Source organism: Budorcas taxicolor, chromosome 12, assembly GCF_023091745.1.
Source record: "Budorcas taxicolor isolate Tak-1 chromosome 12, Takin1.1, whole genome shotgun sequence".
NCBI classification, from domain to species: domain Eukaryota; kingdom Metazoa; phylum Chordata; class Mammalia; order Artiodactyla; family Bovidae; genus Budorcas; species Budorcas taxicolor.
In genome coordinates this window covers 1,558,540-1,567,500 of record NC_068921.1, presented here as the reverse complement: position 1 = coordinate 1,567,500, position 8,961 = coordinate 1,558,540, and the positions used below count along the sequence as shown (strand labels likewise).

General features: G+C 39.0%; 1 non-coding gene across 1 annotated transcript; it reads left to right on the top strand.

Annotated features, from left to right (window-relative positions):
• Positions 1-5,575: 5,575 nt before the first annotated feature.
• On the top strand, positions 5,576-5,684 carry LOC128057897 (U6 spliceosomal RNA). Its single transcript, XR_008200354.1, has one exon. It is a non-coding gene; the product is annotated as a U6 spliceosomal RNA (small nuclear RNA).
• The last annotated feature ends 3,277 nt before the right edge of the window (positions 5,685-8,961 follow it).

The window sequence follows — 8,961 nt, the reverse complement described above, 5'->3', positions numbered from 1 at the left end:
CAATACCAAAGAACTTCTCCCACTGTTGTGAAGGTTCTGAACCCCACATCAGGCTTCTAGCCTTAGGATCTGACAAAGGGATTGGGAATCCCCAGGAATCCGACTTTGAAGGCCAGCAGTATTTTCTTATAAGACTTCCACAAGGTGGGGGAAACAGATATTCCAGTTTTGGAGGGCACAAACAAAATCTTGTGTGTACCAAGATGCAAAGGAAAGGAGCAATGACCCCACAGAAGATGACAAAAACTACCTGCTAGTGTTGGAAAGTCTCCCGTGAAGGTGTGGGTTAGAAGGGTCTCACCACAGGAACGGGGACACTGGCAGCTGCAGTTCTGGAAGGCCCCCGCTTGGTGTTAACCACCTTGGAGGTCACCATTAACCCTACCACAGAGCCTGTAGACCTGAGGGCTGGGTTGCCTCAGGCCAAAAAACAAAAAACAAAACCGAACCAAACCAACCAACCAACCAAACAAACAAAAAATACCAGGTAGAGAGTGCAAGCCCACCCATCAGCAGAAAATTGGATTATAGCTTTACTGAGCAAGGCCCTGTCCACCAGAGCAAGACCTAGTTTTCCCCATTACCAGTCCCTCCCATCAGGAAGCTTACACAAGCATCCTAGCCTCCTCCATCAGGGGGCAGACAGAGAACCAAGCAGAAGCATAGCCCCACAGAGACTAAAACAAAAGCCACATTACAGAAAGCTCAGTTCAGTCGCTCAGTAGTGTCCAACTCTTTGGAACCCCATGGACTGCAGCACTCCAGGCTTCCCTGTCCATCACCAACTCCCGGAGCTCTCTTCAACTCATGTCCATCGAGTTGGTGATGCCATCCAACCATCTCATCCTCTGTTGTCCCCTTATCCTCTTGCCTTCAATCTTTCCCAGCATCAGAGTCTTTTCCAGTGAGTCAGTTTTTTTAATCAGGTGGCCAAAGTGTTGGAATTTCAGCTTCAGCATCAGTCCTTCCAATGAATATTCAGGACTGATTTCCTTTAGGATTGGCTGGTTTGATCTTCTTGTAGTCCATGGGATTCAAGAGTCTTCTCCAACATCACTGTTCAAAAGCATCAATTCTTCAGTGCTCAGCTTTCTTTGTAGTCCAACTCTAACATCCATACATGACTACTGGAAAAGCCATAGCTTTGACTAGATGGAGCTTTGTAGGCAAAGTAATGTTTCTGCTTTTTAATATGCTGTCTTTGTTGGTTATAAGTTTTTTTTTTTTTCAGAAAGTCAGTTAACATGAAAGTTAATCAGCATGAAAAAGCAGAAAGCTATATCCCAGATGAAGGGATATGATAAATCCCAGAAAAACAACTAAATGAAGTGGAGATCGGCACCCTCCCAGAAAAATAATTCAGAATGAGAGTGAGGATAATCCACGATCTCAGGAAAAGAACGGAGGCAAAGATTGAGAAGATGCAAGAAGTGTTTACTAATGACCTAGAGGAACTAAAGAACAAAGAAACAGAGAAGAATAATACATTAGAAGGAATCCATAGCAGAATAATTGAGGCAGAAGAATGGATAAATGACCTGGAGGACAGAATGTTGGAAATAACTGCCACAGAACAAAATATAGAAAAAAATAAATAAAAAGAAATGAAGACAGCTTAAGAGGCTTCTGGGACAACATTAAATGCACCAACATTCACCTTAGAAGGGTCCCAGAAGGAGAAGAGAGAGAAAAAGGACCTCAGAAAATATTTAAAAAGATAATAGCTGAAAAATTCTGTAACTTGGAAAAGGAAATACTCAACCAAGTCCAGGAAGCACAGAGAATCCCAGGCAGGAAAAACCTAAGGAAGAACACACCAAGACACATAATAATCAAACTAACAAAAAATTAAAGACAGAGATAAAATATTAAAAGCAAAAGGGGAAGAAAGACAACATATAAGGAAACTCCTATAAGCCTATCAGCTTATTTCTCAACAGAAACTCTAAAACTCTACAACTCTGAGAACTCCCTTCTCAGAAGGGAATGGCATGATATATTTAAAGTGATGACATTGCAACGAAAAGAATACAATACTTAGGAATAAATCTACCTAAAGAAACGAAAGACATACACACACACACACACACACACACACACACACACACACATATAACTATGAAACACTGATGAAAGAAATCAAAGATGACACAAATAGATGGAGAAATATACCATGTTCATGTATCAGAAGAATCAATATAGCGAAAATGAGTATACTACCCAAAGGAATCTATAGATTCAATGCAATCCCTGTCAAACTACCAATGGTATTTTTCAGAGAAGTAGAATAAATAATTTCACAATTTGTATGGAATTACAGAAAACCTCGAATAGCTAAAGCAATCTTAAGAAAGAAGAATGGAACTGGAGGAATCAACCTGCCTGACTTCAGGCTATACTACAAAGCTACAGTCATCAAGATAGTATGGTACTGGCACAAAGACAGAAATATAGATCAATGAAACAAAATAGAGCACCCAGAGATAAATCCATGCACCTATGGACACCTTGTCTTTGACAAAGGAGGCAAGAATATACAATGGATTAAAGACAATCTCTTTAACAAGTGTTGCTGGAAAAACTGGTCAACCACTTGTAGAAGAATGAAACTAGAACACTTTCTAACACCATACACAAAAATAAACTGCAAATGGATTAAAGACCTCAATATAAGCCCAGAAAACATAAAAATCCTAGAGGAAAACATAGGCAAAACACTCTCCGACATACATCACAGCAGAATCCTCTATGACTCACCTCTCAGAGTAATGGAAATAAAAGCAAAAATAAACAAGTGTGACCTAAATAAACTTAAAAGCTTTTGCATAATGAAGGAAACTATATGCAAAGTGAAAGACAGCCTTCATAATGGGAGAAAATAATAGCAAATGAAGCAAATGACAAAGAATTAATCTCAAAAATATACAAGCAGCTCCAGCAGCTCAATTCCAGAAAAATAAACGACCCAATCAAAAAATGGGTCAAAGAACTAAACAGACATTTCTCCAAAGAAGACCTACAGATAGCTAACAAACACATGAAAAGATTCTCAACATCACTCATTATCAGAGAAATGCAAATCAAAACCACAATGAGGTACCATCTCACTGTGGTCAGAATGGCTGCTATCCAAAAGTCTATAAGCAATAAATGCTGGAGAGGGTGTGGAGAAAAGGGAACCCTCTTCCACTGTTGGTGGGAATGAAAACTAGTACACCACTATGGAGAACAATTTGGAGATTTCTTAAAAAGCTGGAAATAGAACTTCCATATGACCCAGAAATCCCACTGCTGGGCATACACACCGAGGAAACCAGAACTGAAAGAGACATGTGTACACCAATGTTCATTGCAGCACTGTTTACAATAGCCAGGACATGGGAGCAACCTAGATATCCATTGTCAGATGAATGGATAAGAAAGCTGTGATACATATACACAATGGAATATTTTTCAGCCACTAAAAAGAATTCATTAGATTCAGTTCTAATGAGGGGGATGAAACTGGAGCCTATTATACAGAACGAAGTAAGTCAGAAAGAAAACCACTAATACAGTGGTTTAGAAAGATGGTAATAATGACCCATATGCGAGACAGCAAAAGAGACACAGATGTAAAGAACAGACTGTTGGACTCTGTGGGAGAAAGTGAGGGCAAGATGATTTGAGAGAATAGCATTGAAACATGTATATTATCATATGTGAAATAGATCACCAGTCCAGGTTTGATGCATGAGACAGGGTGCTCAGGGCTGGTGCACTGGGATGACCCTGAGAAATGGGGTGGGGAGGGAGGTGGGAGGGAGAGTCAGGATGGGGAACACATATACACCCATGGCTGATTCATTTGAATGTATTATTTATTATTTTTTTATTTTAATTGTAAAGTAATTAGCCTCCAATTAAAATAAAAAATAAATAAATACACAAAGACAAAAAAACAAACAAAATAAATGAAAGTCAAATGAAGCAATAAAAGCATAAAATAATAAATAAAGTGATGAAAGCGAAAATCCTACAACCAAGAGTACTCTATCCAGCAACTCTCCTTCAGATTTGATGGAGAAATCAAAAGATTTCCAGACAGGCAAAAGTTAAGAGAATTCAGGACCACCAAACAAATTCTACAAGAAATTCTAAATGTTCTTCTCTAGGCAGGAAACAAGAGAAGAAAAAGCCCTACTTACAGAAAATAAATCCCAAACAACTAAGAAACCGGTTATAGGATCATACATATTGATAATTACTTTAAATGTAGATGGATTAAATGCACCAACCAAAAGACAGACTGACTGAGCATATGAAAATATGTGCACGTATGCACTTCCCACTTACTACATCACTCTGATTGACCCCCACCAAATTGTATGTAATTATTTTATATTATTAGGTTAATCATATTTCCATTATGGCTTGCAATTGCAATTATCTTTTATTTTTTGTCTGAATGTTGATTGTGAAAATTGATAAACATCTTTTACTATTGTGATTATGTAACTATTACCTGATACCATTGTATCATGATTGGTCAACAGAAAAAGATAATAGAATTCTATATCATCAAAACTACTATTTAATAGAAACACCTGTAATCACTTTTTAAAATCCAGAAGCATATCAGAATTATCTTGGAAATTTTTGAAAAATAAAATTGCCTGGGTATTGCTTTTATCCCACCAGCTCTCCAGATTTGTTTCTAATGAGCAGCCATGTTTATAAACAGCGGGACTATATGAGGATTTTTTAAAATTTATTTATTCATTTTAATTGGAGGCTAATTACTTTACAATATTGTAGTGGTTTTTTTTGCCATACATTGACATGACTCAGCCATGGGTATACATGTGTACATGCACATGTACATCCTGAAACCCCTCCCACTTCCCTCTCCTTCCCATCCCTCAGGGTCATCCCAGTGCACCAGCCCTGAGCACCCTGTCTCATGCATCAAACCTGGACTGGTGATCTATTTCACATACGATAATAATACATGTTTCAATGCTATTCTCTCAAATCACCCCACCCTCGCCTTCTCCCATAGAGTCCAACAGTCTGTTCTTTACATCTGTGTCTCTTTTGCTATCTCACATATAGGGTAATCATTTCCAACTCTCTAAATTCCATATATATGTGTTAGTGTACTGTATTGGTGTTTTTCTCTCTGACTTATTTCACTCTTTATAAGAGGCTCCAGTTTCATCCACCTCATTATAACTGATTCAAATGCATTCTTTTTAATGGCTGAGTAATATTTCATTGTGTATATGAATCACAGCTTTCTTATCCATTTGTCTGCTGATGGACATCGAGGTTACTTCCATGTCCTGACTATTGTAAACAGGGCTGCAATGAACATTGGGGTACATGTATCTCTTTCAATTTTGGTTTCCTTGGTGTGTATGCCCAGCAGTGGGATTGCTAGGTCATATGGAAGTTCTATTTCCAGTTTTTTAAGGAATCTCCACCCTGTTCTCCATAGTGGTGTACTAGTTTGCATTCCCACCAACAGTGTCAGAGGGTTCCCTTTTCTCCACACCCTCTCCAGCGTTTACTGTTTGTAGACTTTTGATAGCAGCCATTCTGACTTCGGCAATACATATACTAAAATTGGAATGATACAGAGAAGATTAGCATGGCCCCTGTGCAAGGATGACAAGCAAATTGATGAAGCATTCCATATTTTTAAAATGAGCCAAAGAATTAAACAGACATTTCTCCAAAGAAAACATACTTATGGCTAACAAAAACATGAAAAAATGCTGTCTGAGAATGTTTTGCTTTTATCTAGCTTGTTTTACATTTTCTATTTCACATTCAGTGCTCCGACTTCACTTTCACTTTTCACTTTCATGCATTGAAGAAGGAAATGGCAACCCACTCCTGTATTCTTGCCTGGAGAATCCCAGGGATGGGGGAGCCTGGTGGGCTGCAATCTATGGGGCCGCACAGAGTCGGACACGACTGAAGCGACTTAGCAGCAGCAGCAGCTCCCATTTTATTTGGTTTATGTTTTCCAGTTTCTCCATTTTCTGTTGTTCTTTCTCAAGCCTTTATCAAGTGTAGTAGAAAAGCTTAAATACACATATGTAAATAATATGTATAATATATATATATTTTAGAAAGCTTATGAATTTTTGCCTAACAAAAAGTTTATGACATTTTTGATTTTACTTGTTTGCTTAGTATGAATCAATTCATTTCAGTTCAGTCACTCAGTCATGTCCGACTCTTTGCAACTCCATGAATCGAGCACGCAGGCCTCCCTGTCCATCACTAACTCCCAGAGATCACTCAGACTCACGTCCATCAATTCAGTGATGCCATCCAGCCATCTCATCCTATGTCACCCCCTTCTCCTCCTGCCCCCAAACCCTCCCAGCATCAAAGTCTTTTCCAGAGTCAACTCTTCCCATGAGGTGCCCAAAGTATTGGAGGTTCAGCTTCAGCATCATTCCCTCCAAAAAAATCCCAGGGCTGATCTTCAGAATCGACTGGTGGATCTCCTTGCAGTCCAAGGGACTCTCAAGAGTCTTCTCCAACACCACAGTTCAAAAGCATCAATTCTTCGATGCTAAGCTTTCTTCACAGTCCAACTCTCACATCCATACATGACCACAGGAAAAACTATAGCCTTGACTAGACGGACCTTTGTTGGCAAAGTAATGTCTCTGCTTTTGAATATGCTATCTAGGTTGGTCATAACTTTTCTTCCAAGGAGTAAGCGTCTTTTAATTTCATGGCTGCAGTCACCATCTGCAGTGATTTCAGAGCCCCCCAAAATAAAGTCTGACACTGTTTCCACTGTTTCCCCATCTATTTCCCATGAAGTGATGGGACTGGATGCCATGATCTTAGTTTCATGAATGTTGAGCTTTAAGCCAACATTTTCACTCTCCTCTTTCACTTTTAGTTCCTCTTCACTTTCTGCCATAAGGGTGGTGTCATCTGCATATCTAAGGTTATTGATATTTCTCCCAGCCATCTTGATTCCAGCTTGTGCTTCTTTCAAACCAGCGTTTCTCATGATGTACTCTGCATATAAATTAAATAAGCAGGGTGACAATATACAGCCTTGACATACTCGTTTTCCTATTTGAAACCAGTCATTGTTCCATGTCCAGTTCTAACTGTTGCTTCCTGATCTGCATGCAGGTTTCTCAAGAGGCAGGTCAGGTGGTCTGGTATTACCATCTCTTTCAGAATTTTCCACAGTTTATTGTGATCCACACAGTCAAAGACTTTGGCATAGTCAATAAAGCAGAAATAGATGTATTTCTGGAACTCTCTTGCTTTTTCAAAGATCTGGCAGATGTTGGCAATTTGATCTCTGGTTCCTCTGCCTTTTCTAAAACAAGCTTGAACATTTGGAATTTCACAGTTCACGTATTGCTGAAGCCTGGCTTGGAGAATTTTGAGCATTACTTTACTAGCATGTGAGATGAGTGCAATTATGTGGTAGTCTGAGCATTCTTTGGCATTGCCTTTCTTTAGGATTGCAATGAAAACTGATCTTTTCCAGTCCGGTGGCCACTGCTGAATTTTCCAAATTTGCTGGCATATTGAGTGCAGCACGTTCACAGCATCGTCTTTCAGGATTTGAAACAGCTCAATTGGAATTCCATCACCTACACTAGCTTTGTTCGTAGTGATGCTTCCTAGGGCCCGCTTGACTTTACATTCCAGGATGTCTAGCTCTAGGTGAGTGAGCACACCATCGTGATTATCTGGGTCATGAAGATCTTTTTTGTAGAGTTTTTCTGTGCATTTTGGCCGCCTCTTCTTAATATCTTCTGCTTTTGTTAGGTCCATACCATTTCTGTCCTTTATTGAGCCCATGTTTGCATGAAATGTTCCCTTGGTATCTCTAATTTTCTTGAAGAGGTCTCTAGTCTTTCCCATTCTATTGTTTTTCTTCTATTTCTTTGCATTGATCACTGAGGAAGGCTTTCTTATCTCTCGTTGCTATTCTTTGGAACTCTGCATTCAAATGGTTATATCTTTCCTTTTTTCCTTTGCTTTTTGCTTCCTTTCTTTTCACAGATATTTGTAAGGCCTCCTCAGACAGCCATTTTGCTTTTTTATATTTCTTTTTCTTGGGTGGTCTTGATTCCTGTCTCCTGTACAATGTCACGAACTTCCATCCATAGCTCATCAGGCACTTTGTCTGTCAGATCTAGTCCCTTAAATATATTTCTGACTTCCACTGTATAGTCATAAGGGATTTAATTTAGGTTATGCTTGAATGGTCTAATGGTTTTCTCCACTTTCTTCAATTCCAATCTGAATTTGGCAATAAGGAATTCATAATCTGAGCCATTGTCAGCTCCCAGTCTTGTTTTTGCTGACTGTATAGCGCTTCTCTGTCTTTGGGTGCAAAGAATATAATCAATCTGATTTCGGTATTGACCATCTGGTGATGTTTATGTGTAGAGTCTTCTCTTATGTTGTTGTAATTGTTGTGTTTATGGTTTTAGGTTTTACATTTAAGTCCTTAATGCATTTTGGTTTTATTTTTATATGGTGTGAGAAAGTAGTCCAGTTTGCATATGTAACTGTCCAGTTTCCCAACATATTCATTGAAAAGGGTATCTTTCCCCATTGTATAGTCTTACTTTCTTTGTTGTAGATTAAATGACAATATGAGCTGGCACTAGTGGTAAAGAACCTGCTTACCAATGCAGGAGACATAAGAGACAGGGATTCGATCCCTGGGTTGGGAAGATACCCTAGAAGAGGGCATGACCATCTGTTCCAGTATTGTTGCAGGGAAAATTCCATGGACATTGAAGACAGGGATGCTACAATCCATAGGATCACAAAGAGTCAGAACACAGCTGAAGTGACTTAACATGCATGCACTGTATACTCTTAATATTGGGGTATACTCTTAATATGTGCTTAATATTGTGGCTTCCCAGGTGTTACCAGTGGTAAACAAACTGCCTGAAAATGCAGGAGAGG